General features: G+C 47.0%; 1 pseudogene; it reads left to right on the forward strand.

Annotated features, from left to right (window-relative positions):
- LOC116642270 overlaps positions 1 to 27,709 on the forward strand; it is a 43,349-nt pseudogene extending 15,640 nt beyond the window's left edge.
- The last annotated feature ends 245 nt before the right edge of the window (positions 27,710 to 27,954 follow it).

Genomic DNA, 27,954 nt, shown 5'->3' on the forward strand with positions numbered 1-27,954 from the left:
AATACAATACAATACAATACTATACAATACAATAAGCCCTAGTTCGACTGATGATGTGCCTTTCCCTTTGGCCCCCAGCTCCTGGTCTCCCACCAAGCTCCCCGCTGGTCATCCCCTCCTCCCAAAATGCTCTGTTCTTGCCGGGCAAACCCTGTCCTCCCCTTCAGTATCTAAAGTGCTCCTTTGTCTTGGGGTAAGAAAAGAAAGTTTGTTTAGTTCAACAAACTTGTTGAGTATCTCAAAAGTGCCAGGCATGTGCCAGGCACTCAAGATTTAGAAATAAATGCAATAGGGCCCTGCCCTTGGGAAATTTAACTGGAACTTACAATGATCCAAAGAAACACAGCGTAGAGCCGGTGCCTTTTAAGCTTTGCCCTAAATCTACTCTTCTTATGGTCATGCACTATGACTCTTTTGGTTCCCACTCCGTCCCAAGCCCCAAGCACAGTGCCTGGCACATGGTGCCAGGAAAGACCGGTGACTCACTGAATCACTGATTCCTTATGACCACCCTACAAGGCAGACAACATTTTTCTCCTTTTACAGATGAAGAGCTGAGGCTGCCGGCAGCTAAGGGCCGTCTCCCAAAGTCTCCTGCTAGTGATGACTCAGGCATTTGTTTACAAACCCTTTGCTTTTTCTCCTGTGTGGCACATCATACCACTTCCCTTTCTAGACGTAGTATTCTCATCTGTAAATTCAGAGGAGCAGCCCAGATGATCCCACAATCCCTTCCAGCTCTGAATTTCGTCATCAATGTCCAAAATCGGTGCTAGCCTGCATACCTGTTTTCCCTGGGAGGCTTCTTAACGTGTTTTTTCTGAACATCCATTTCTCCTGCCCCCATTATACTACCAGGTTTTTGAGTTTAATATTTCACCTTGTAACCTATTTGTAGCACCCCCAGTTCTGTATTCTATGCTCAAGGACTTCTCATTTTTTTAAAGTCCATGGCTCTGTAAACCTGCCTTCTCTGGAGTAAGTAAGTCACATGCTTTACTTCCCGACACCACTAATTTCTCAAGGACAGTAGCCAGCTTGTGGCGCTCTGTGGCAGGTCTCAAAGAACCCCGTGACTTAAGATGGACAAAATATTCCTTGGAAATGACAACTCTTGATCTTGAAGCGAAAAATGCAGACTTTAAAATTTTGTGGGATCCTAAAACTGCAGTTCTATACACTAGTGATGAAAAATCAAAAATGAAATTAAGAATTTCATTTGCAATAGCATCAAACAGAATAAAATATTTAGGAACAAATTTAACAAAAGAAGTGCAATACTGGTACACTGAAAATTAAAAAAGCATTGTTGAAGAAAACTGAAAACCTAAATACATGGAAAGATAGCCTGTGTTTGTAGACTGAATGACTTAATATTGTTAAGATTGCCACACTCTCTAAATTGATCCACAGATCACACACAATCCCTATCAACATCCTGGCTGGGTTTTTTACAGAAATTGACAAACTGATATTAAAATGTATATGGAAATGCAAGGGACCCAGAATAGCTAAAACAATCTTGAAAAAGAACCAGGTTAGAAGGCTTATACTCTCTGATTTCCAAATTGCAAAGTATAGTCATCAAGACATTGTAACACTGGAATAAGGATAGATATATAGATCAGGAGAGTAGGATTGCGAGTGTAGAAAGAAATTCTTACATTTATGGTCAATTGATTTTGACAAGGGTGCTAAGACAATTTGATGAGGTAAAGAATAGTCTTTGTAACAAATGGTTCTGGGACAAGTGGATATCCACATACAAAAGAATGAAGTTGGACTCCTAGCTCACACCATGTACCAAAATTAACTCAAATGGACCAAAGACCTAAATACAAGAACTAACAACATGGAACTCTTAGAAGAAAATAGAGGTGTAAATCTTCATGACCTTGAATTGGGCAACAGTTTCTTACATGGGCCACCAAAAGCATAAGCAACCAAAGGCAAAAAATAGAAAGGTTGGATTTCATCAAAATTGAAAACTTTTGTACTTCGAAAGACACTAATGAAGAAAGTAAAAAGACAAGCCCTAGAATGGGAGAAAATATTTGCCAATTATATTTCTGATAGAGGTCCAATATCCAGAATATATAAAGAGCATTTAACAAGTCAAGAATAAAAAGACAAAGAACATGTTCACTATACTTTCTGAGTTGTCCTACATGCAAGTACATGTTTTTAATGTTGTCTGTCTTCTGTCCTGTAAGTTTGCTATTAAAATATATTAAACTATATAAAAAAAACACAAAAACACACAACTTAAAAATGACAAAGGAGGGGCGCCTGGGTGGCTCAGTTGGTTAAACGACTGCCTTCAGCTCAGGTCATGATCCCAGGGTCCTGGGATCGAGCCCCGCATCGGGCTCCCTGCTCGGCCGGAAGCCTGCTTCTCCCTCTCCCTCTCCCCCGCTTGTGTTTCCTATCTCACTGTGTCTCTCTCTCTCTGTCAATTAAATAAATAAATAAAATCTTTTAAAAAAAAGATAAAGGATTTGAATAGACATTTCTCATAACAAGATATACAAATGTTTAATAAGCACATGAAAATATGTTCAACATCATTAGTCATTAAAGAAATATAAATCAAAACTATAATAAGATGTCACTTCATACACATTAGGATGGCTATAAAAATAAAAGGTACTAACAAGAATAGTGAGGTTGAGGAAATACTGGAACCCTCCTTCATTGCTGGTAGGTATGTAAAATAGTGCTCAAAAAGTTCAACATAGAGTTACAACATGATGCAGCATTTCTACTCCGAGAGTGGTGTGTGTGTGTGTGTGTGTGTGTGTGTGTGTACATACATATATGAAAACATTTGAATGCACAAAAACTTGTACATGAATGCTCATAACAGCATTATTCATAATAGCCAGGAGGTGGAAATAGCCCAATACCCATCAACTAAGGAATGGATAAACAAAAGATGGTATATCCATGCAATGGAATACTATTTGCCCATCAAAAGGAATCAAGTGCTGATTCATGTTACAACAATAGATGACCCTTGAACACATTATGCCAAGTGAAAGAATACATTCCCAAAGACCACATTATTACATGATTCCATTTATATGAAATGTCCCGAATAGTCAAATCCACAGAAACAGAAAATAGAACAGTGTTTGCCAGGGGCTAGAGGGAGCAACAATGGGGTGACTGCTAATGGGTACAGTTTTTTGGGGGGGGGGTTGGTGATGAAAATATTCTGGAATTGAATAGTAGTAATAGTTGTACAACTCTGAAAGTGGTGAAAATTAGGATGTATAAATTATATCTCAATAAAGCTGTTTAAAATAAATCTTTTGGGAAATTCAATAGGAAAATGAGCGAGGCTAACTGAAAATCCCAGGCTAGCCCCCATTCTCAGCACCTAGAAGGCTCCCCACCACCACTGTGGCAACATCACACCCACAGAACTCTAAATCTATGGATTTTCAAGGTCTATCTTACCCACTCAGCCGATGATTCCTCAACCTCTCTCTGATATCCCCACTGGGTGATTCCCTAGCTATGCTTGACTTGGCTGTTTTCCCCTGCTCCAAGCTTTTGTTGAGTGTCTACTGCGCACTCCATTCTGGGCTAAACATTGAGAATACACTTTGTATGGCTGTCTCTGTAATGTAACAAACATTTATTTGAATATTTATAATGTATCAGGCATTCTACTGGTTTCTATTCATTTTTGTTTATTTGTACCTCTTTTAGTTTTGGTTCTCCCAGAAGCAAATCCTGAGACAAAGATTCAAGTGGAAATAGTTTTGGGGGAAGTGCAGGCAATCCTTGGAGGGGAGTGGGAAGGGATCCAGGGAAGAAAGGAAGCCAAGAAAACAGCTCCCACAGTGAGCCACTAAAGCTTCAGCCTGAAGGGGAACTCTCGGGAAAGGTGTAAACGCGTCTGGAAAAAGTCCCTGACCTCCCAAGGGCCAGGTGGCTGGGAAATGTATAGGCTACTAAATCCGGACTCCCTGGTTGAGTGCATGCTGGGCATATGTTAATTTCTCAGTATCTCTGCTGCCCACGGACGCATAAGTTATGCATCCTTCCCCAGATCTGAATTGGGAGAGGGGAGAAAGAACCCTTGGGCACAAATGCACATTTGGGCAATTGGTAGTTGGCAGGACCTGTGGTCCAGGGGATGTGGGTGGGACACTAACAACATCAGCCACAATACTTTCCTCCTTCAGGGTGCCTGGGTGTCTGGCTCTTGATTTCGGTTCAGATCATGATCTCAGAGCCGTGAGATTGAGCCCCGTGACAAGCTTCGGGCTGGGCACAGAGCCTGCTTAAAATTCTCTCTTTCCCTCTCCCCTCTGCCCCTCCACCCTCCATGCTCTTAAAGAAAATACCTTCCTCCTTCCACACACTGGAAATGGTGTACAAGGATACACAAAACACATCATAATGCCATGAATTAGGTCAAGGTAAAGGAAAATAAGGTAAGGCAATGAATATCCTCCTAATCAACCCGGAAAAACAGATGCTATTTCTCAGCATATTCTTTGTCAAACACTGGATCTCCAAAAATACCTCCAAAACTACCTTTTGAAAAGGCAAAACTGAGTTGCCAGCTTATCGTGATAAATGCGGTCACAAACTTGCCAGAGTCTCAGTAGAGGTGATTATTTTTTCCATTATGAGAGTAATAATGCTCATTCTAGAAAATGCGTTTGGAGAGCGGATTTGTGGATTTTGGTGTTTCTGAAGTAAAACCTTTGGTCCATTCTTGGGGGAAAGTGACCTCATCTTAAAGGAATGAATGCTCCTAAAAAAGAGCTGTGTCAAGGTCGCAGTGGTTTCATGTTTCTAAGAGAGAACTGGACCCTTTTCACTCTCCAAGAGGGTAAATAAATTTTTATGTTCTAAGGGCTTGATTTTTTTGACTTAACAGGCCATCGTGTCCTTTCCAACAAGCTGTCAAGCCTTATTGCATAAGAGAAGGAAGACAATGAGAGTCATTGTGCCCAAGAGCTGGGGTGGGGGGCAGTGCCCAGGGGGAGGGGCTCACTAATGGAGGCCTCAGCTGCCAGGACGCCTTCCCCGAGGATGGTCTGAAGGAGGGTTTGCTGTCCTCAAAGTGCCCAGTGATGGCATGGGATGGGGCGCGGGCACTAGTGGAAACATTCTGCTGTCCAAGGGGCTTTGCGGGACTTGTGCCTGCCCCTGCCCCAGGGCCTACCTAAGCCGTGGGGGCCGGCTAGTGAGAGCAAGCACCTGATTGACTGATGCAAGTGTGAGGAAGTGAAGCTGCACCCTCCTTTTCACACCTCTCTCTACATCCCGGGACACCTGGCAGGCATTTCCATTTCGGTGTCTAGAGGCTGGACAGGAGCTGCTGGTGCCTCCCAAGCCGAGAGGTGGGGGACGAGACACAGAAATGTTGCAAGACTTCTGCATGCTTTCCCATCCCTGCAAGCACAGTTAAGGGTGCTGGCGCCCCAGTTTCTGCAGAGCCCTTCCCCCTCCACCTCTCCCGGCAGTTGGCTCCAGCTCTCTCCCCCTCCACAGGCTGTGGTACCTATACAAATGCAGCTTTTTTTTTTTTTTAGATTTTATTTATTTATTTGACAGAGAGATAGAGAGCACAAGTAGGCAGAGAGGCAGGCAGAGGGAGAGGGAGAAGCAGGCTCCCACGGAGCAGGGAGCCCGATGTGGGACTCGATCCCAGGACCCCGGGATCATGACCCGAGCTGAAGGCAGCCGATTAACCAACTGAGCCACCCAGGCACCCTACAAATGCAGCTTTTAACCAAAAGATTCCATGCTCTGAGAATGGTGAGCCTCGATGCTCAGGAACACTGGGGGTGGCATTCACCACCTTCCTTGTCCCCAAAGTCAGCAGCATCTCGGGCACCAGAAACTGGTTAAAGCTGCCTGGGCATTTGGGCATTTGCAGCAGAAGATGCTTATCAGTGGAAAGAATAAGTCTGGTGTCAGAGCAGTGACTGCCCAAAAGTGGCAGTCCCGGGGGTTCAGGGCCCCTTACCTCTGTGGGGGGGGGGCGGGGGGAGTGCAGGGTGATGTGGGAAACAAAAGCAGAAGAAAAACTATTAAATTTCCTTACTACCTAGAGCCCACTGACAAGTCATTGAAACAGGCACTCAACTGCCTCAATGTTAATACTTTGCTAAGGGCAAAAGGCAATCCTAGCCCGAACCCGCCCCCCCCCCCACCAGGATCCTGTAAGTCTACCTTAACATATAAAAATTCCTTTGGAAACTTCCTTTATCTCTAAAACCCCCAAGATACGTGTTGGCAATCATCCCCCACCTCGCTATGGGGAGGAAGTAACCTTCCCCTGTGAACACTGCCGTGGTGAGAACTTGTCTTTCTCTTCCCCAGGTCTCTGCTTATATTGCAGAACGGAGCAGAGGTGAAGGTTGCAGGGAGTCGGCAGGGCCAGCCTGAAGCCTCTTCTAAAGCATGGAGTGAGTGGTCTGGCCCTTCTTTAGAATGAGGGGCTCCTAACACTCTTGTCCAGTATGGCATGGGCCTCCATTTTCCCATGTAACTTCCCATTCCAGCTGCCCTTCAAAAATCCCACCTTTTGGTAATGCCTTTTCTAGAAATCTCCTTGATCAGTTTTAACAACCACCACCCTGTTAAGACAGAGGATCTGCAATGCAGTTCCCACAGAAGTGGGAAATTTCAAAAGTTAAATTTCAGCCCCACAGAAGTGGAAATAGAAAAGAACCAAAAAGTTTTATTAAAAATAATAACTTGGTATCTGGGGTGGAGAGAAGCTAAGCCTATGAGCCTGAGGCACCCCTGAGGAAAGAGCCCTTCCCATTCTCTGAGCTTCGAGCTGCTGAGAGACTGATTCTGGCTCTGGGTGGAGTCACACTAGGGATTCCGTGAGCCAGCTCCTCAGGCCTCACCAGTTACCTGGTGTGGATGAGGCCACATCAGCAGTGATGTGTACCCACTTGTACCCTCTCACCTGCTCCTACAAGGCTTTCTCCCAGGAACCACCTCTCAGTCCCAGGGGTCGCTTGGGCAGGTACACCTGGACGGTGCAGTCACTGTTCTGAGCGCAGCTCCCTGACCCACCGGAGACACGAGTGGTCGGCGCAGAGGGGTGGGAAAACGCTTCTTTCCCCTCCTCACACACCAATAAAGGGTCCCAGAGTCGTGCTACTTGTGCCCTGAAGTCTTAGAGACGTTCTGGTGTCATCTAACCAATGCTTTGCTCTTACAATATTCCAAGCGGTTTACAAACATTAACTCACATGACCTCATAGTAACCCTCTGAGCTAGGAACCACACACGGAGGGCTCTGTGAGAGAGGGAGCCGGCCTGGAAGAGCTTAGGTAGCTCACCCAAAGTCACTCAGGGAGTGGTGGGACAGAGCTGGAATTTTTTTAAAAAAAACCTGTGATTCTCTACCTGTGTTTTCCTCCCAGCCCTTCTCCCTGTGGCCCAGGGAGCCTGGCTGAGGACAGACTCGGGCTGAAGTCAGAATCATGCCTGGCCTCACACCTGACGCTCTGCTCAGCGTGGTTCACCGTGCCCAGCTGTCTCCCTGGAACGAGTTCTCCAGAAGGGTCCTATACCCCCTTAAAAATAAACTGCTATCAGGCAGCCCAAGCAGCACCAGAGAGTCCCGAATTCCCAGCAGAGGAGGAAAAAAAGCTTTGGCTCTGCTGGGTGCGGTCCCCTTGATCTGATACAGAATTTGGGATCTAACGCTGACTGCTTTCCTCTCAGGCAGGATCTTTAGAGAAGGACCATTTTTTTCTTCTGGCCGGCGGCTGCTGCCTTCTCAACCCAAGAGGCTATGTTGGCCTGAAGAAGAAGAGCAAGGAGGAACATCATAGGCTCAGTAGGTCAGGCTGGAAGTAATAGCTCATGATCCCTGAGCTGGAGGAGGCTCACCTCAGAAAGGTCCCTGGGCTCCTCCACCTGCTCCGGGAGTGGTGGCCCAGCCCCAGACTGAGCGCTTGGTCAACAAGGGAAGATTCACCCTTCCTTTGCCCTCTAAGTGCTCCTGATGAAAACACTCAGGTGTGATGCAATTGAAAACAGAGTTGAAAAGACACCTGGTGGTCTCAATCTACGCTCCGCGTGAGGATGAAGGGGCTTTACACCTGCATGTTCCCTTGCCCACATTCAGAACCTGGGGTGGTGGGGGGTGGGGGGAGCTGCCTGCCAGCCACGGGCCACGGCATGTGGCACCACAGAGTCGGCGGGCAGGACAGCAGCTGGCCAAGCACCCAACTGTGTAGACGAACAAAAGCTGGGCACTGAGGAGAAGACAGCCACCCTCCCCCGCCCTCCCTTCCCGCCAGGGTTTGGGCTGATTTCTTTCAGTGCTAATAAGCAGCTCATAAATACGAATAAGCTCTTTGGCACCCGGAAGCAGGCAGAGTGACTTCCCGAGTGAACTTGGGCCAAGGTTAGCCCCCTGGTGCGGGGCCAGGGTGTTGCAAGCCCCTGCCGAGTCGGGGTGGCCTGAGCAGGGCAGGAAGACTCGCCACTGTTCCCAGACAGAGCCAAATCGGCCATCCCACAGACACATTTCTCAGTCACAGAAACTTCCCCGACAGATGGGCAGGAACACTGGACCCACCCCGATACTCATACATACATATCTATGCGGCAGCTTCCGGAAGGTCCAAGAGAGCCCCGGTCTCAGAGAACACTTACATGCTGACGAGAAGCAGGAACCACACCGACATTCCTGCCCAGCCCCCCACTACAGCTGTGTGCTAAGTTGGTGTAAGAATTGCACGGGTGGTGCTCTGAGCTTGTACTCGGGCCACGGACGCACCGAGGAAACGTCATAACATCCATGCGAGGCTCACTCAAGCCCATTTCCCTGAGTACTTACGTGTTCATAAAGAGAGCACTGTACAAAGCAACACCCCTGCCCCCTCCCCCACTCCCTGCCCTTGCCGGGGAGAGGCTGAGAGGCCAACACCAGTGGGGCTGCATTCCTCTCCCTGGGGTTGGGTATTCATTGTGCCATTCCCACGCAGCCTGCTGGGTTTCCTCTGGTCCTTGGAATGTCGGGCCTCCATCTCCCTGCCTCGTCTCCAGGCCTGGGCCTGGGTGGAGGAGGCAGCCACGGGGCTGCCTTACCCACGCCTACCCGTGCTTCCCCTTCCACAGGCCTGCGTACTCTGTGACTCTGCCTGAGGGATTTCTCTGTCCGCAGCAAGGTGCTCGGTCCCCAGGCAGGCCAGACCAGGCTTGCTGGGAGTTCCTGCCCTCCACCAGTGTCGGAGGGAATTGGCAGGTGCATCTCCCAGCTTCTGGCCCCGTGTGTGGCGGGGACAAGGCCAAGCAAACTCCATCCCATCTCCCAGACGTCCCCAGTGGGAAGGAGAGCAGGGTAACCTGCTCATTCAATGCAGTCTGAATGTGTTTCCTTCCCTTATCAGCCCACTGAAACCCACAGTGGGTAAGCAGTGTAAGAAAGAGTGAGAATCGAAGAGACAGGGCCTCCTTTGGGATTCCGTCAAGCTTAAATCCAGGAGAAAAGCAGACCCTCATGGCGTGGGCTCTTCCCGCCATCTTGGGTTAGTAATTACATCAGCAACCACAGGGTTTGGGGCCCCTGGGGACACAACTGTGGCACACTCATCCTTCTTTCTATGGTGCCCGGCACAGGTGTGGCCCTTCGTAGGTTCTCAGTAAATGCTAAACTAGGCAGAGCTCACCCCAGGCAAGTTCATTTGAAAGGAGCTCTTCAAAGACCTCCCCACCCAAGGAGAGAGAAGGGCTCTTTGACTTTCTAACCATCGGAAGCCCTTAAGGAACAACAGTTTAGGCATCGTGCCATCCCATTTTTCTCTAGCACTGGAGGAGTCAACTTTCACTGCAGGGCTCATGAGCTGACTTGGGACTCCTTCCTTGGGTAAGAACCGGGAGGCAGTCTGCAGGGGAGAAGCGTGGAGGGGGGGCCTGCCCTCCGGGGCAGGAAACCAAGCCATCCCCTGCACAATGCCCTGTCCCTCTAACAGTGAACAGGACATGCAGGGCTCCTTTACAAGCTGTGTCTACAAAGCCCACGCTGGGCACTGCTCCCACGAGGTGATAATATTTGGTCATGGCATTTATTTATTGCACATTATTGGAGGGCAGGGAACCAGGAAGATGTTGAAAAATCCTGGTGAGAGCTGAGCTTGGGACTAAGCTAGAGGAGTGCTGTTTCTTAGAACCCTACTGAAAGAGTGCCTAAAAAGTGAAAGAAGGGAAAAGAAGAGAAAAAAAGCTGCAGACACTTGAAATGAAATCAAGTGATATTCGTCCCCCCCCCACCCAGGTCTCAGACAGCTGGTCCCCAGAGACTCCCAGTTACTGCCTTGAGGTCTCAGAGTCTATGCATGCTGCCGAGTTAGTAAGCACGGGTTAAGACCTGGGGAGAAACTGACGAACCACTGTGTCTGGGCTTTTCACTTCCTTGGCCTGAGTCACGTCAAGCAAGCTCACCTCTCCTTCCCGAGCCACGCGGAGAAATGGAGAGGGTGCGCAGACCTGGGTGTGGTGTTGCTGGGATCTAGCCAGCCCCCAGATTCTCTGGCTGCGGAGCAGCCTGGCCAACTCACACAGGTAGCACCCCTGTGTTCTTGGAAAAGGAAGCACCAAACGGAAGGGGAGGAGGAGGCAGGCTAGTCAGGCCCCTCTGCCCAGGCATGAGAAGTTTGCTAGGAAATGGCTTTAAATGTCACGGATAATATACTCCAGGGGGGACCCAGTGTCCGCTGGACTTGGCCCCTGGGACGTATTCAATATCTGCCGGCTACTCTTTATTTTTCCACAACTAAACTGTACATCCCTTGAGGGCAGAGGCTAATTCTCACTGTCTTGATTATTTTCCACAGGACTTGCAAATAACACATAGCCAGGAATGTGCTGATCTTTGATCTTCTATTGTGTAGTCCCATTTCCTTCAGGAAAGACAAAGCTGTGAAGTCATGAAACTTGGTACAAATTGTGAAAAAGTCACTTTGTCCAGTAAAATGATTTCCAATCGCATATTTTAAAATAATTAACCTGGATGTCCATACCTATAGTTTGTCCTGAAATGTTTATATGGGGATAATAGCTGAAAGCTGAAATAAGCAGAGCAAGCAAGTAATCTAGAGACATCTATCACAAATTTGCAGCCAGTTTAGACATCACAATGGGTCTTTAGGGAAGCATGCAAAATTATACTTTCAGAAAACAAACCTTTGCCTGAGGCCTGACTCTTGGCAGACAAAATGATCCAGACAGGCATCTGCCTGCCCCAAGGATGCACCTCGGGCAGCTGCTAAGTGATGCCTGGGCAGACCATGGCGGGCAAGCAAGTGCTCTGTCACTCTGTCTCAGCTCCACGGCAGGGTACAGTATCACCGTGGTCAGCTAAGACCAGACCCCTCTGCTCTAATGTCCCCTCACACCCGGTCTTGCTGCTGTATAATGGAAAAGGGGCTAGATGTGGGTTTAGGAGGTGGCCTACATTCATGTTCCAGCCTGGCCACTCACTAGCTGTGTGACCTTAGTCGACTCCCTCAACCTCTCTGGGCCTCTCTCATAAAGGCCATACGCCTGTAGATTTATGGCTGGCAACATCTATAAAATGAAGAGGGTAGGGCCAGACAGCCTGTGAGGCCAGTTCCCACTCTAAATGCTGGCATCCTCTGAGATGTGGGAGAGGGGGGTTTGAGGAGGCAGCTCGGCTGCTGGCAGCACACGGCAGGTGGGTGCTGGTGCCCGGGCGCTCTCAGAGACCGCGTTCACGTTCCTTTTTTGGCCACTCCCAGGATGTACACACAAAGGCGCGTCGCAGAGTACCACCCCTGGGGATAGATGGCAAATAGTCATTTGAATCACCGAATAGTATTTGCTGAGGACCTTCTGCAGAACAATGGGTCATGTTGTGAGGGGTGCGGAAGCTGGACACAGTAAGACCCTTGCCCTCAGGAAGGTCAGGTCCAAATGCCAGCTCTGTCTGCGGCAGACCCTGGGGCCCTAGGCATACAACGACCTCTCTAAGTGCCCTTCCTCATCTGGAAAACAAAGAAGATGAAACCTATTTTGCTTGTTATAAGAATTAGAGAGGATATGCGTAAAGCACATTAGACTGTTCCTAGGACTGGATTGTTAAGAAATAGATACTTCGTGGTAAGCTCCTAGCACGGTGCCTAGCACATGGCGGGTTTGAAATTAATGGGAATTACTGTAGTTATTATTAACATACTCTCATCATCATTTCCAGTATGGGCAGCATTAATTAATGCTTCTCGGAAGAGAGGAGACCGGGGAGGGCCCCGAAGGAGAAACGGGGCTCAGTGGATGGTAGGTGAGTTGCAATCTGAGACATCTCGTTCCCTCCTTGACGCCCAGCTATGCGTGGCACATCTCACGTCCATCATTCATTCTTAGGAGCCCTTAGACCCACCCTCCCACAGGGCTTTCTAACAGGAAATACAACCGTCAGCGGGTTTTTCTTTTTTTCAAGTTAAAATCAAGTTCAGCCCTCATGCATTTCTCTATGTATTAACCCTACACCACATGGCCTCATGAGCAACTGTCTCCTCTTCTCTGAAAGAGGCAAACCCTGATCTCTTCGTGCCTGTCCAGGAGGCAGCTTTGTTATCCTCAGTTCAATCTGGGGGCTTTGGAGGCTCTGCCCTTAAATGGGGCTGATGCAGGCTAAGTCTACTCCACTGCCCCCAGAGGAATGTAAGAAATCCCTTAGATCTCTAAGGAATCTGGATTAATAGGGCTTCTTGGTGGGCAAGGAGACCTGCTATAAATTCTAGCATCTTAACTCAAAGGCTTTCAAATTCTTGCTTCGTAAAGCTATTCCTTCAATTAACTCCATATACATCGCCACATTTTTTTTCTTTTTTCCTATGCTCCTATTTTTCTCTGAAACTACATGACAAAATATAACAGTATTTTGTTAATATTAATAAAATAAATTTGTAATTGTAGGAAGGGTTTTTTCTTCTTTGGCCTCACCCCTCCTCTCCCCTTCTTTCTCTCTCCCACAAAAGCTTTATTTTCTCAAGTGCCTATGCTTCTTTCTGTAGTGATATTCATCATAATAGTTGCAATGTATTGAGTAAAAAATACATTCCAGGAATGAGCAAAATTCTTCACTTACTTTATTTCATGTAATCCTCTCAATGACCCCCCTGTCCTAATCTCCTATTATGACTGTTCCTATTTTATACCTGAGAATGGTAAGATAAGAGAGGTTAAGTAACTTTCCTAAGGTCACACAGCCAGGAGAGTAAATCTATGGCTTGAATCCAGAATGCCCAATGACTGTTCTCTTCTTTATCATTCCACTACATTCTCTAAGTTTCTAGAGACCATCAAGAATCCTCTATATTGCTTTTGGTGGTTCAAATGATTATATTCCTGAGGGCTGAGCGGTTGCTCCATTCTAGATAAATTATTATATCCAAGGAAGCAATTATAAGACACCTTAAAGCAGCTGCGCAGGCTGGCATTTTGATCTAAGTGTACTTGAAAGTGAAACAGTCAGCCATGTGGCCTCGCAAACATTGTGGAAACCACAACTTAATACTCTTAGGATAGCGGACCTGGACTGGGACATCCCACGTATTCCCCCACTGAAACCAGGTTCTGTTATCCCTCTAAAAAATCCTTCAAATGTTTTTTTCTCAGTAATAGGATAGCCTAGCTAATGACAGTTTCCACCATTAGGGGCCCCAGACAGCGGGATCACCAGGAAATAAAACAGCACAACTGGGAACAGGCAGAGTCAGGGAAGTGCAAAGTGGACGCATCCGCCAAGGTCATCTCCTCCCCACACCTCCATCCCAAGAAGGGTTTCGCAAGCTGCGTGTTGCTCCAAGGAAGGGCTACTGCTCTCTATATCTTTTTGACTCCACACCACTTCCTAGGCTTCTGCATTTCTGGAACTTTTCCTCCCCACGGAATAACTCTAAAGTCTTAATTCTAATGTACCAGGTCCAGAGTATTTGTATGTAATTTAGTAAGACAATCAGATGGACGGTGGTTGTGAATGACATCCCAACATACCTGTTATATCTGCCTGACAACCAAAGAGATGAAAGGAACATGTCCATGGCAGGAATGGATGGTGGCCTACGGGTGGGTTAGGCGTGGAACACTACATCAAAAACTAACGATGTAATGTATGGTGATTAACATAACATCATAAAATAAAATTTAAAAAAATAAATAAAATTAATTAAATGAGTGACTGTTAGACTAAGGTGGCTCTAGAGTCATGGCAGCCTATGGAAGAAACCAAAATCTAAGCTTGTAAGTGCCTCGGGATTATGAAATCAAACCCTAAGGACAACCAACCACAAACAGCCAACGAGGTTGAAGCTACGGCCAATCAAGTAATTTCCTTTCTTTGCTCCTGCACTTTTTCTATGAAGTCCCCCCAAACACATACACCCTCAGCTCCTGTCCTTGAAGAGCTCTTGACAACTTCCTGTTTGGCACTGCCCCGTTGCAATCAATTTTTTGCTCAAATAAACTCTTAAAAATTTTGACTATGTCTCAGTTTATCTTTTAACACTTAACCTTCTGCGTTCCCAGAGCTCACATCTTCAGATCCAAAGAGGCAATCCCCTAGCAGTTATCAACTAAGAAAAGGGGACAGTACCTCTTGAAGGACCCTTGGAAATATGAATGGAGATATGGTTGTCACAGTGACTGGGGGGTGTTGCAAGCATATAATGAAGGGGCCAAGGATGCTAAACATCCTGCAGTGAGGGGACAGTTCTGCACTATGAAGAACGTTTGCATCTCAAATGTCAACGGCACTCCTGTGTGGGTCCCTGCCCTCAGAGTGGTGCTCAGCTCTGGATCCGGTCTGGAACTCTGCACAGCTAATCTGAGCTCTATCTTCAGGGGACTTTGTTGAAAAAGGACGGATGTCATCATCATTCTCATCCTCAATAAATGTATACAGAGAGCCTGTGACCAGGAAGGCAGGGTGCTTACCTAAGGGAAAGTAGGGAAATGCTTTGAAAATCAAGTGGGCTCAAAAACGGAACTGTCAGTCTGCTACAATTGTCCAGGAAGCTTGCATTTAATTTAGGAATGTAATATGCACCACCACCACCACCACCGCCCCCCCGTTTTTTTTTCTCTCTCCTTCTAGATAAATGAGGGTTGGCTCCATGAAGCCAGGAAAAGCAAAATCCTTACATACACATTTCCAGTAGCAGTTTCAATCACTGTACTCTCTTCTCATGTGTTGTACTTTCAAGCCTACAGATTTCTCAAAATAATGAAAAGACCCTTGATTTACACAAAATGTTGACAAGGCTCTGCTCGGCAATACAACTTCAGTCTTATCATTTGAGTGGGCATTTTGTTTTGCTTTTATTCCAAATTTTGCCCATACAAAATTACACATAAAAATTATGTAATTCTCTGACATTCTGAAATTATTTTCAAAATGGAAACTATTTATAATGCTCAAAATTGCTGAAGGTATTTTGCCCTAAATACTCACATTTTCTTCAACTGCCAAAGAAATTGATGAGTTATGCAGGAATAATATGTTTTATGACTTTAACAAAAGTCTGCATTTTCTGAAAATCGATGTATATACTTGAAGACACACTTACTCTGTGTTCTAAAGTAAACTTTTCTGCATGAGTTTTCCCTTGAATGACCCTGGTGCTAACTCATCGTCTTTTCCAGGGCTCAGTGCTAGTGCCCTGCACTTGGTTCCTTGCATAGGCTTCTGACATCTTTCACCTCTATGTGTGACACCTAAAGCTGCATTTTCAGTTCTGATCTCTCACCAAATACCTAGTGTCACATCTAATATTGACTAATGTGCCTTTCGAATGGAAGCCCTATTTCCTTTCCAACAATGTCCCCAAACCACTTCTCCCTTCTACTTACCCAGTGTTGTCGATTCTCTGGGCTCCTTCGTACCCTTTCCAATGAGAGAGAGATTGAGGAGAAGGAAGGGAAAGAGAGAGGGTGGATTTAAGTGCAATTTTTAGTCCATAATGCCTATACTGTTATTATCAGCACCCGCTCCATCACCACGCCCTGCTGCCCCATAACAAAATATGAAATCTTTGGGGCTAGATGTTTCTTTTGTCCCCGGAATCCACAATTAACGAGCAGTCCATAAGTTTGACAATGATGAAGACAATGACCTCAATCAAATTTCTTTTGATGATAGGGAGCAATAACTTGAATAATACATAACAAAACTCTAAAAACCCAATTCAAAGTAGATTAAGCAAAAGCAAATTTATTAGCATAATAAATTGAAAAGTCCAGGCTTCTAGGACATAGAGCACCAGCGGACCTGGGTGTCCAAACATTATCATCAAGGACCTTCTTTTGCTCTACTTTCCCCTGTATCAGTTCCATTCTCAGACCAGCCATCCTCAAATCAAGCAAAGACAATCAGCAGCATCTCCTACAGCTTTGCACCACCACCACCACAAAGAGAGCGCCCCTTCCCCACTGTTCCCTCCAAAGTTCGGGAACTGACTCCCATTTGCTCTGATTGGCCCAGTGTGGTCATCTGACATGCCCACCCCTAAACCAATCAGAGATGACATGCCTTCATTGGCTAGGTTTAGGTCTAGACCCCCCCAGAGCCAGGGTGTGGGGTCAGCCTCAGATAAAACCCATGGACTTGGGTGGAGGAAGTGATCCCCTAAGGAAATGGAAGGTGCCCCCCCAAAAAACAAATGGACACCAGGCTGGCAAAAACAACAGGTTTTTACCACAATTCCTAACAATGATACCTACCCAGAGGGTCGTGGTAAGAATTAAATCATATGGATTCAAGAAGTTTGTAAATCATAGAACAATTATATCTAAAAGGTTTTTTTTTTATCATTAAGTAGATAATTCTGTGTTTCCACACAGAAAAATAGAGATGGGTTGCATCGACACTACAAAGAAAGGCAACAACCATTGTCTGCACTGCTGTTTGGTCAAGGAAGACTCCAGGGGCAGCAGAAGGCATGCTGGGTCTTGCGGACAGAGTCTGGGGTGGTGGGAAGGATCTTGACCATGCAGATGTGGACTCTGGTCTTGGCTGCATCTTCTATTGGCCACATGAACTTGTACATGGCACTTAGCCTTTCTGAGCCCTACTTTCTTCAACTGTGAAATAAGATCCATCAGACTTTTTAACACCCCATTCCTGTGAGGGTTAAAATGTATGCAAAGCACACATGGTGCCTGGCACAGCACAGATAGTCATTCAATATTAGAATGTTTACCCCTTCTGTCTCCCCTGCCTCCAGGACTCACTATGTTGCTTTATTGCTAATGAAATTTCAGTAACATAAGACATCTTAATATTGAAATCTGGAACCCAGAAAAATTTTTTTTTTTTTTTTTTTTTTGTAGACAGAAGTAAACCAAGTTAGTCTTTTTTTGCATTGCTATTTAGACATTTTCTAAATCTCCCAACTGATGGGGGAGGGAGATCTGGAAATGGAACCAGGAACTTTGTCTTAAATATCCATTAGCCTGGGCCCTGAACTTTGGTTTCGGATGTTGTTATCACACTCTTAACACACCAGCTCACACAGTGCACAGGCCAGGGAGCAGCTGTGGTATTATGAAATGACTGCCCAAGGTGCAGAAGAGCAGCCTTTAAGGCAACTTGTGAGTCAGCAAGGGGAGTGAAATGTGAGTAGGGAGACCATCACCGATAAGGAAGAAGTGACTAAGCAAACAAGCCTTTGTGGGCATATTTTCGATGGATACTTTGTGCAAAGTTGTTGGGGATGAGGTCACAGAAGTCACCAAGATTATAAAATGGGGGCTTTCTTCCTGAAGGTGATAAGGAAAATCTGTGTCCTAAGATGGCCAACCAAGCCAGTGAGAGAGTCCCAGTCCTTGCCCCGGGGCTCTTCCAGGTTCTTCTCCCTGCCCCGCTTCATGCGAGCACCAGTCCGGGTCCTTCTCCCTGCCCCGCTTGCGCACGCACCAAAAGTGCCAAGTATGCAGAAGTAGAAGTGTATAAATTGCCCCCTTTGTTTGTGCTTGGGGCTCAGACCTTTGGAGATCACTCTCCTCTGAGCCCGCCGACGTTAAATAAACCTCCTATCCTCCAAGATCTGCGAGTGCCACTTGGTTCTTCCGTCGGGCTATCCAGTCCAGGTTCCGTAACAAAGGAAGTCGGGAGTTGCTCCAGCAAACACCCACACCAAGTCCTTTCTGCTAACCCCTTCCTTCCACCGTTCCCTCTATGCTCTGAGAATCAGCCTCCTGGGAAACACAGACTGGCTTTACTCAGTCCTGCCACTCTCCTTGCTTTCCTTCCCCAAAGCTGTCCATAAATGCCAGGGCTCAGGAAAATATTCCCTCCCTCCTCTGCCCTCCCAGAGTTGCAGAACCACAAGGACCCACCTTAGGAGGCCACGAGATTCTCCCAGGCATTTCCCAGAAAGATTCTGGCTCATCCTTCTTATAGAAGTAGTGACAAAAGGAATTCCATACTGCATGCAGCAGAAAGTTTCCATGCTGGGTGGATCGCCACCTACCTGGAGTTGGGACACCCGTACAGATTGGCCACCTTCTCTCTCCCATCGCCTCCAGCTGGCTCCGCCTCACCTTGTGCCTCCAGAACATCAGACGCTAATGCATACAGTTTCCCCAGCTGGAGAGGAAGAGGCTGAAACTTTTGTCCCTGTGGAGGACGGAGAGTAGGTCACCCAGCTGTAGGACACTACGGCTTTGTGATGTTTTCTGTGACCGTGGCCAAAGGTCCAGCTCCTCAGTGCTGACCCCCCACTCTCAGGAAATCTGCAGGCTCCTTTTCTCAGTCTTGGGAGGGGGCAGGGAAGGGAGCCAGTGCAGGGGTCGACAAGAGAAGGGGCTCCTCATCAAGCCCCTGTCCAAGCGGCCCAAGAAGCCTCGTGGTCATGGGCAGACGCTTCCCTTTCTGCAGCTGAATCCCTGGTCCGCTTGTCTACCAGGCTGCCATAGTTCACATACAGGCCAAACGCCCCAATGGTAACAGCAGCTGATGCCTTCCAGAATTCACCAGCTTGCACCACCTGCCCCCTAGGTCTGCCTGTCTTTGTTCCCCTAGTGTTTCCCAGGAGACCATGTGTGGGCCTTCACCTGCCTGCCTAACTAGACTGGGAGCTCCCGGAAGGCAAGGGCCTCATCCCATTCCTGTCTCCTCCCCAGCTCTCAGCATCCTGCTTAGGGCAAGGCTTCATGACCACTTATTGATTGTTTACCAAGTACCCACCTGACCAATTCCAAGTGAATCTTGAACTTTCAAGGAGCACCTGGCCAAATGCATGTCCAAGTCACCAGACTTGTCTTGATGCGGTGGATACGGACATGAACGTGGTTGGCTCAGTCCTGCCATAGCTGGAGCTCTCTCACCTGACCCTGCATGCTCTTGGGTGAACAACCTGGCTGGCTGGAGAGGAGGGGCTCAGGGAGGAGAGAGGGGAAGCAAGAGGAAGAGAGGGATTAGGAAAGAGATCAAAAGGAGGGAGGAGAGAGAGAGGCAGCCAGGTGAGCAGGAAGGGACTAGGACAGGAGACAGACCGAGAAAGAGGGAGAGAGACAATGGAGAGAGAGAAGAGCAGGAAGAGCCCAGGGAGGCTGGCAGAAAGCTCATGTGGGCTGGGTGTCACCATGCCATAACTTGTCCTAATTATTGAGTGCCTACTGTGTGCCAGGAAATGGTCTATGCCCTTGGGGAAACAGCGGTAAACGCTAAAGAAGACAAGCTCTTTCCTCAAGGAGTTTATATTTTCACAGATGACTGATGACAAGTTAATATATAATAAAAGTTGTTAAAGAAAAATAAAGCAGATAATGGTCTACTCTCAAGTAGAAGTGAGTTTCAGTTCAATACTACTATATTAATGTGAAGACCAAATGCACCAGACAGTTAAAGAGATGCTTTCATTCCAGAGATTGCAATAGGGAGAATGATGGTAAAGGTGGAAAGTCTCAAAAAAAAAAAGGAAGGGGTCCTGGGGTTTTAATTGGGCTGGTAAACAAGGGCTTCATCTTTAAGTCTTATAGGAGCCTTGAAGAAGGATGCAAATGGGTCTTATCTTGAAATACTAGAAAGCGGGGCAGTCCTTTGAGGCTTAGCCTTGGAACAGCAAAGGATAGCAGATTTGGGGGGACAAAAGAGTAGGGGATTTCTTAAATATTGCTGTTTCCCAGGAGCACAGAGCTGAGGTCAAGTTCAACCTTGCCACTGACTGTGTGCCCTCTCTGTTATTCTAAAAACCAAATATGATTGCTTCTCACCCACACCTCAACTTGGGAGTTCCTACAAGCTGCACACAGCCCTCCGTGATCTGGTTCCTATCTGCTCCTATCTGCTCCATTAGCTGACGTGAGAAAGCCCAGGGAAAGGCACATTCAAGAGGATCTTCTGGGTCAGCCCACCCATCATGTCTGCACACCTTCTGTCATAGGGCCACACTTAACTGCGAGTGGGGCTGTGAGCCCAGGAAGAGGGAGAAAATGGATGTTTGGGTCACAGCTAGCTGGCTTTGTCACACATGCTTTTCACGCTACTCCTTTTCTCTTTGGGAACACCCCTCTGCCTCCTTCCTGGCCCTTCTCTGATTAGATGGCTCTGTGTACCTTTCTGGAGACATCGAGGCATGCCTGCCCTTAGGAATTCTTTCTGGGCCACCAGTGTGGGTCAGGTACCCCCTGAATGCTCCTATAGCACCTGAAGACCTGTTACAATATGAATCACACTGTTCTCCAATTGTTTATTTTCTCATCAGTCCACCACACTAGGTCTTGGGGGTCCCTAATGTTAGGACTGTGCCTTTGGCTCTCCATCCTAGATGCCTAGCACGGCCTGGTGCTGGGTAGGTAATCAATAATGTTTGTCAGATAAATGAGGGGACTCTGGTTCACTCCTGAACTGCCAGGATCCCCATGTATACTCCAGAGTGATAATTTCAACTAAAAGGAGACCGGGGGCTCCCCAGTAATAGTCGTCTAATAAGAGGTCTCATTTGAGACCTGGGTCTGGATCGGTTCTCACACTGAGACTGGCCAAGAAGATACTAAGCATTGTTGATATTAAAAATGCAAAGAGAGCTAGATGCCTGATTTCGAGTTCAGAACTGTGGCCTCAGCTCCCTGGCAGGAGAGGACAGAGGACAACAGACTCCCACTGTATGAACTGGTGTAAGACAGCGGCCCTTTCGGAATGAAGGCGAGGGGCTGGTATGGCCGGTTTGCAGAGTCTCAGGTAAGTCAGGTAAACAGTCACACATTAACACAGTCGGACACAGCTTCTACCATTCCTGCTCTGCTCCTAGCCAGTCTGAGTCAGGACCAAAGACAGTTAAACCTTACTAACGTAAGAGAGAAAGGCGGAGTCATTTCCATGGTGACTGGCTTATGGCAGAAATCATTACCGAGACCAAGAATGAGAAAATGGCGCCTCTTTTTATGTTGAGTTATTGGCTGGGGCCTCATTTTTATAACTTTTGAAGAAGGAATTATATAGCTCACACATCCAAGAACAAATAAAATGGGGAGATGACCTCATGCATGAGTAACCAGACAGCAATGTGACTGGAACCTAAGAGCTGAGCAGCTACCTAGAGCTACCCACACTTCGTACCCCATGGCCACCACGCTAGGGGGATGAGGAACACCCTGGAGGAGTTAGTGTCTGCACTCGGGCCTGCTGAGTATCCTGCCACCTCCAACACTTGTGTTTGCGATTCATCAGGGCCAAGTGGGTGAGAAAAAGGAACAGAACCTAAACAAATTTCCTAACCTTAAATGGTTGACTTGAGTTCTATGATTGGTGAAATCAATGAAATAAAGATGAATCACGCCTTTGAACCATATGCTTTTCTATATGTTCTGGTGTGTCTTTTCCTGGTTGGGCTGGTTCTTATTTGAGCCCTTTGGGGGCCGTGGAGGGTGTCTGAGGGCACAAGGACAGGCATCTCAGGAACTACCCAAAAAACCTCAGGGACACTGTGGCCTCAAGACAGTAATTCCTGAAGGCTCTGCAGTCTTTAGCTATCCTCACAAGAGTGGATAACCTCTGAGCTCTCTCTCCTGTGGACTTATAGGTATGTACGTGGGTTCTGCAGGAACATCGTCGAGCACTCAGATGGCGGTGATGGTGATGGTGATGACAGCTTACATTTATTAAAACATAAAGTGTACTGGGCACTACACTGGGGGATTTACATGCGGTGTCTTGTTTAATTCTCACAATCACTCTATCTTTACATACTACGTACACTTATCGTTTTAGGTGGGAAACATACTGGTGGGGAAGATGCTGAAAAACCCAGCTCCAAAATGAATCAGACTGAAAAAACCCACCTAGTAGTCTTGGCAAAGGTGTGCCCCTGGGTGCCGTCATCAGGGCCGGTTGTGCCCCTGGGAGCCAGTGCAGGCTCTTTCTTCACACTTTCAAACTTGAGCTCTTACCACCCCTGCTGTTACTGCTTTAATCCAAGCTACCACCATCTCTCACCTTGACTGCAAGTAATAGCTCATGTTTGTTAAGCTCTTCTTGGGTGCCAGGCATTGTTCTAAGCACGTTCTCTGTGTTTGACTGTTTAACTCAATGAAATCATTGTTAAGACCACTGTGTCGCACAACTCCAAGTGGTACCATTCACACTGTGTTCACTGGGCTCCAGGGGTAATTCCACCTGGAGTTGTACAAGGTAGCCGAACTTACTATTATCATCTCCGTTTTACAGATCAGGAAACTGAGGCCCAGAGGAGTTATTTAACTGGGCCATGTTCACACTGCTCCTTAATGGCACAGGCCCCAGCAGGCTGGCTCCCGAGGCTTGCCCTCTCTGTGACACTGCTTCTCCTTCTCTTTGTTAATACCCTAAGAGGCCTCTCTGCTTCTGTTTTGCCCTTTCATATTCTCCAGTAGACAGACTGATCCTTTTAAAACACATAGACAATATTGTGACTCAAGCCCTCCAATAACTTTTCATCCATCCTAGTATACACTCGGAAAAAACTCCTTAGCATGCCCCATAAGGCCCTATGTGGCCTGGCCCCTGGCCATGCCTCTGGGCTCATCACCAACAACCTTCTCGCCAGCTCACTCTGCTCCAGCCACACTGGCCTTTTTGTTATCTGAAGATCACACCAATCCTGTGTCCCACCTCTGGGCCTTTGCACCTGCTATTTCTTCTGCCTCTGCCACATACCTTCTCCAGATCCTCCCGTGGATTTACTCCTTACCTCATTCAGGACACTACTCCACCTTCTCTACAGGGTACTTCTCTAGAGAGGTATATTTCCACATAAAATATCCCCCACCTGCTGGTCTCTATCCCATTACTTTCCTTTGTCTTCATAGCACTTTACAGGATTTGAAATTTTACCATAGAATTATTCATCTGTTGGTTTATTACCCCTCAAATGTAAGCAGGGACTTTGTCATCCTTAAATACTGAGTCTCCAGGGCCTTGAAGAGAGCCTCATACATCATAAGGAGCTCAATAAATATTGATTGAGTATATGAATGAGCAAAATTTCTGGAAAGCAGGGCCACAGGAGCACATAGTCAGTTCTGGAGGACCAACAAAGCAGAGGAGGATGGAAAAAGGAGAAGGAAGAAGGAGGAAGAAAAGCACTATTCAGATTCAGTTTAACTACATTTATCTAGTTTTTCTTGTGCATGAAGCTTAGTGATGCATAGTATCTCATTTAATTCTTACAACTGCTGCAGCAAGTAATTTTAGCGGGACAGGGGAAATAAGAGAATAGTGAGCAGAAACACATTTTCATCAATTCCTTGACAGACTCTTTTTCTAAACAGGAAAGAGCCTATTATTAAAGAAACAGACTCTGAATTGCTTATCTTTATGTAGCCTGAACCACAGGATTTTGTGTTTATTTTTCTTATGACTCAATTCCATGAATCCTGTAGCCTATTTATTTTATTGAGTTTACTTTTATTGTAGCTTCAAGATAAAAAAGGTTTATTTCTACCATCCACTGTTCTCTCAACTCAGCTTTTAGAATCCCCCCCTCCCCAGGTTTATGTGGATTAATTCAATTCACTGGACAACTGTGAGTTAGTTATCTCCATAAATTGTTTTGCCAATTTTTGTGGAGGAAAAGCCTAAGGTTTTCGAAGGATGTGTCCAACTAAAATTTTTATAATAGCATTACACCACCATTTTAATCCACTGTTCATTTTAATCACATGTTGGAACAGTGACCTAACAGCTTGCAAGACAAAATCTTGCACAGTGTCCTAATCTGAAATCCTGGGGCCACTGATCCCCACCCTCCAAAAGAACCCTCCCTCCATATTAAAAGAAAGCACTCTTCAGTGGGTCAGGTCCCTCCTTGCTTCCTTGTCTAGCAAGGCACAGGCTGTTTTGTTGATCTATGGTTAAACCTGATCTTACACAATGAGTATATGGCTTCTGTTGCAGGGTTGTGCAAAATAGAGGAATCTTATGAAGCTGGGGCTTTGAGCAGAGTCCCAGGTTATGTAACAACAGTTCCAGCCAGAGGCTGATCATCCAGCTGACGAGCCTGACTGCCCCCTCCACCGGCCCTCTGTGCAGTGGTGGGAGCCTATAAATCCAGATGGGGGTTGGGATGAGGGTCAGAGGATTATGGCTCACACCCACTTGGTGCTGATGCAGCCCACATGCTGCTCTCCAGAGGTGTCAGGAGCCCTTCAAGGGCTATTAATGCTGAGATAATAACACAGCCTTGCCCGGAGATATTTAACGATCCCTGTCAAAAAGAATGAAATGGTAAATCGATGTAACTTCTGAGAGGGCTTTTGGAAGCTCATTCCCTTCTTCCTGTCCTGATGAAAGGAAAGGGAATTGGCATATGCTGCTGAGCCCCAGTGCTCATCCACCAGTGTCCTGGGGACTCAGCTTCATGGTAGGAAATTCTGGGGAGATTCCTTCTCTTTAGAACCCACCTGCTCCATCTGCCAGAATCAACAACTCTCCACATCACTGAAAACTTACAAGTGCTCTAGACAATTTACTCTTGCTTAAATATCTGTGTGAAACATTTTTGATTTCCTCAAATCTCTTGTGTACCCATTGCTTTCTGAAACGAGAGCAATAAGGATGGGATCCCATTTGCCTTGCTGACCTAAGGTCATTGGTATGAAAACCAGCTATGAGACCATTCTGAGTTCTGCATTGCCCCCTGGGGCTACCGAAGCATGTTGGCTGTTTGCCCCTGCCCTCAGTGGGTCTGGTGGTTGTGATGCTTCCGTGAGCCATTAGTGGCCCTGGATCGTTGCCTGGACAAGAGACTGAGGATGTTGTATAAAGTGTGGTACCCACGTCTGGTGTTGACATTAGGGGTCTCTACCATGGAGAGAGTTGGGTTTGCTTAGGTTCGCTTTCATTCATCTTGCTTGTTTGTTATGTGGAGTCAAAAGATCAGAATTCAAATTCTGATTCTTTTTCTTGCTATCCAGCCTCAGGTTGCCCAGGTCCAGCTCACAGGTCAACCAGCAGTCATATCTTTTCAATGACCTTTTCCAACAACCCTCCCAGGGCCCATCTAGGGTCTTCCATGGAGTAAAAGCTTACCACGTATTAGCTAAAGTAGAATGAATCCATGAGTCCACCATTCTTGAAGAGAAGCAAGGGGGCAGGAAGCTGGAGGGAAATGAAAATCGCTCTACTTTTTACCCCTTCCCGCCCTTTCAACACCGCCTTTGACATTTTTCCTCTCTGCTCTGCCATGCTGGCTTTAGCACCAGTGTCCAATGGCCAGAGCCATGTGTCAGTGAAGAGGCAGGTGGCTAGCTAGTCGACCAGACTCCTGGTAAAGCAACTGGACTTTCAGCAGAGCAGGCAGGAGACCCTGGAGCCATCTCCCAGACCACAGGGCAGACATTATCCTAAGTTCCCACCTCCTCCCATTCCCATGTCCTTACTGCTTCTTCCCTCTGGTATCACTAATATCTTCTGTAGACAGAGTTCAACTGGAAAACTCTGGGCAAGTTATTTAATATCCATAGCAGAAATTGCTCATTGTTCAGCCCAATATCCATTCTTTACTCCCTCAGTAACAGAAGCTCTAGGAAGCTCTGATAACAGAAGCTCTGATTTTTAATGATTGCCTAGAATAAAGGTTGCATTTCCCAGTTTCCCTTGTGGGTAGGTCTAACCATGTGACTAAGTTTTAGCCAATGAAATATAAGGGAAAGTAGTATGTCTGCAACTTCCAGAAAGTGTCTTTAAAGGAAGAGGGTGCACCCTTCTTCAGCCCTTCCTCCTTCCTGCTGGCCGAAGCTTAAGCAGCCATCTTGCACCATGAAACGGAAGCTAGTGCTGAGGATGGCAGAGCAACCAGACGGAAGAAGCTCGAGTTCTAACACTATGTAATACCTTGTAAGTTCTGGGTTGTCTATCTCCAAACTTCTTTCAGATGAGAGAGAAATACCCCTCTATCCTATTTAAGTTATTATTATTTTGGGTTTTTCTGTCACATGCATCCAAATCTAAGCCAATCTGAGATATTTTTGAGCCTTGATTTCTTTCTATAAAAACTACCAATGTCGTAGAATTATTCAGAATGCTAAATGAGAAAGCTCTTTTAAAATGTTCTTCTTTTTAAAAAATTAATTAATTAATTAATTGTTTAGAGTGAGCAGGGGGAGGGGCAAAGGAAGAGGGCGAGAGAGAATCTCCAGCACACTCTGCGCTAAGCGTCAGCCCGACTCAGGGCTTGATCTCACCACCCTGAGATCATGGCCTGAGCCAAAATCAGGAGTCAGATGCTTAACCGACAGAGCCACCCAGGTGTCCCTAAAATGGAAGTAAATAGCTGAAAGCTGAAGGAGTGTCAACCCCTTGAAACAGAAATGCCCTGACTTGGGGGCCAAGGGCACTGTCAGGGAGGGGAGCCTGGGGGCACCTCTAAATTGTTCACGAAAGCTTTTCAAGAGATGGAGAGCCAGCTTTAGATGACTGGCTGGTCCTGAAAGGTGAGGCCGGTTTATGACGATCCCATCTAGGAAGTGAGACTTTTCCTCCCCCCTGCCACCCCCCTACCCATGGGCCAGCCCCAGAGAGACTGAGGAGAAGCCAACCAGACCACCACCCAGCTCCCCACAGCTGAATTCCAGTCCACAGGCGGCCACTGGAGAAGGAGACGGGGTGTGGCCTCTTATCGGATTCAGAATGTTGACTGCTCTTGGGGACTAGACAGGCTCATTGCTGGGTGGAGTCAGCACTTGGAGCCTAAAATGACTCTAGGATTGTCTCTTACCCTAAGAATAAGCAACAACATTCTGGCGCCCTGCTGGAGTTCTTGCACAAGGGCAGGGAAGGCTCAGCAGTAGTCACAGATCATAAGGAATGCCGAGAGACGACAAATAAAAGTGCGCTCTGATTGCTTTATGCGTCCGCCGGGCAGCCGAGGCAGCCCTTGTTTATGTGTTGATGTCTACCCAAACACAGCTGCGTGGCCACAAATCAGAGGCATGTCCTCCCTCAGGAGGGCCTCTGGTGTCACGCCGTCAGAGGGAGCCACTTGGGGCTGGAGATAACATGAGGAATGTGCCTGGCCTGCCGGGGGAGGAGGCAAGTCCTCCATGAGGGGACAAGACTCTCTGTCCATTTTCTTCCAGTCCTCCAGGAGGCCCAGAAAGGAGCCTCTACAGCTGGTGGAGGCTGGGCCCAGACTATTCGAAAGTAGCCCCGGGCAATAAGACTGAAGCCCTTGACATCAAAATCCCAAAGTCAGTAGAGATTATGACTTGAGACCCATGAAACTGTAGAGTGCTCACCGGGGTCCCTCATGTCAAGTTTATCAGAGCTTTCCCCCTCAGAGGACTGCCCATTCCTCTCTACTCTGTGGGGGTAATGGAGATGGGAGCCCCTGCCTCTGAGCTGCCTTCAAGGAAGGATCATGGAAAGGAATCGCTGTTCTTCCCCTTGATAGCTAACTCCGTCCCAACTCAACATGGCGCTCCTCCGTCTGGGCCAGCCACCACCTGATAGTCCCT

The sequence above is a fragment of the Phoca vitulina genome, unplaced genomic scaffold (genome assembly GCF_004348235.1).
Source record: "Phoca vitulina isolate PV1807 unplaced genomic scaffold, GSC_HSeal_1.0 scaffold2, whole genome shotgun sequence".
Taxonomy (NCBI): domain Eukaryota; kingdom Metazoa; phylum Chordata; class Mammalia; order Carnivora; family Phocidae; genus Phoca; species Phoca vitulina.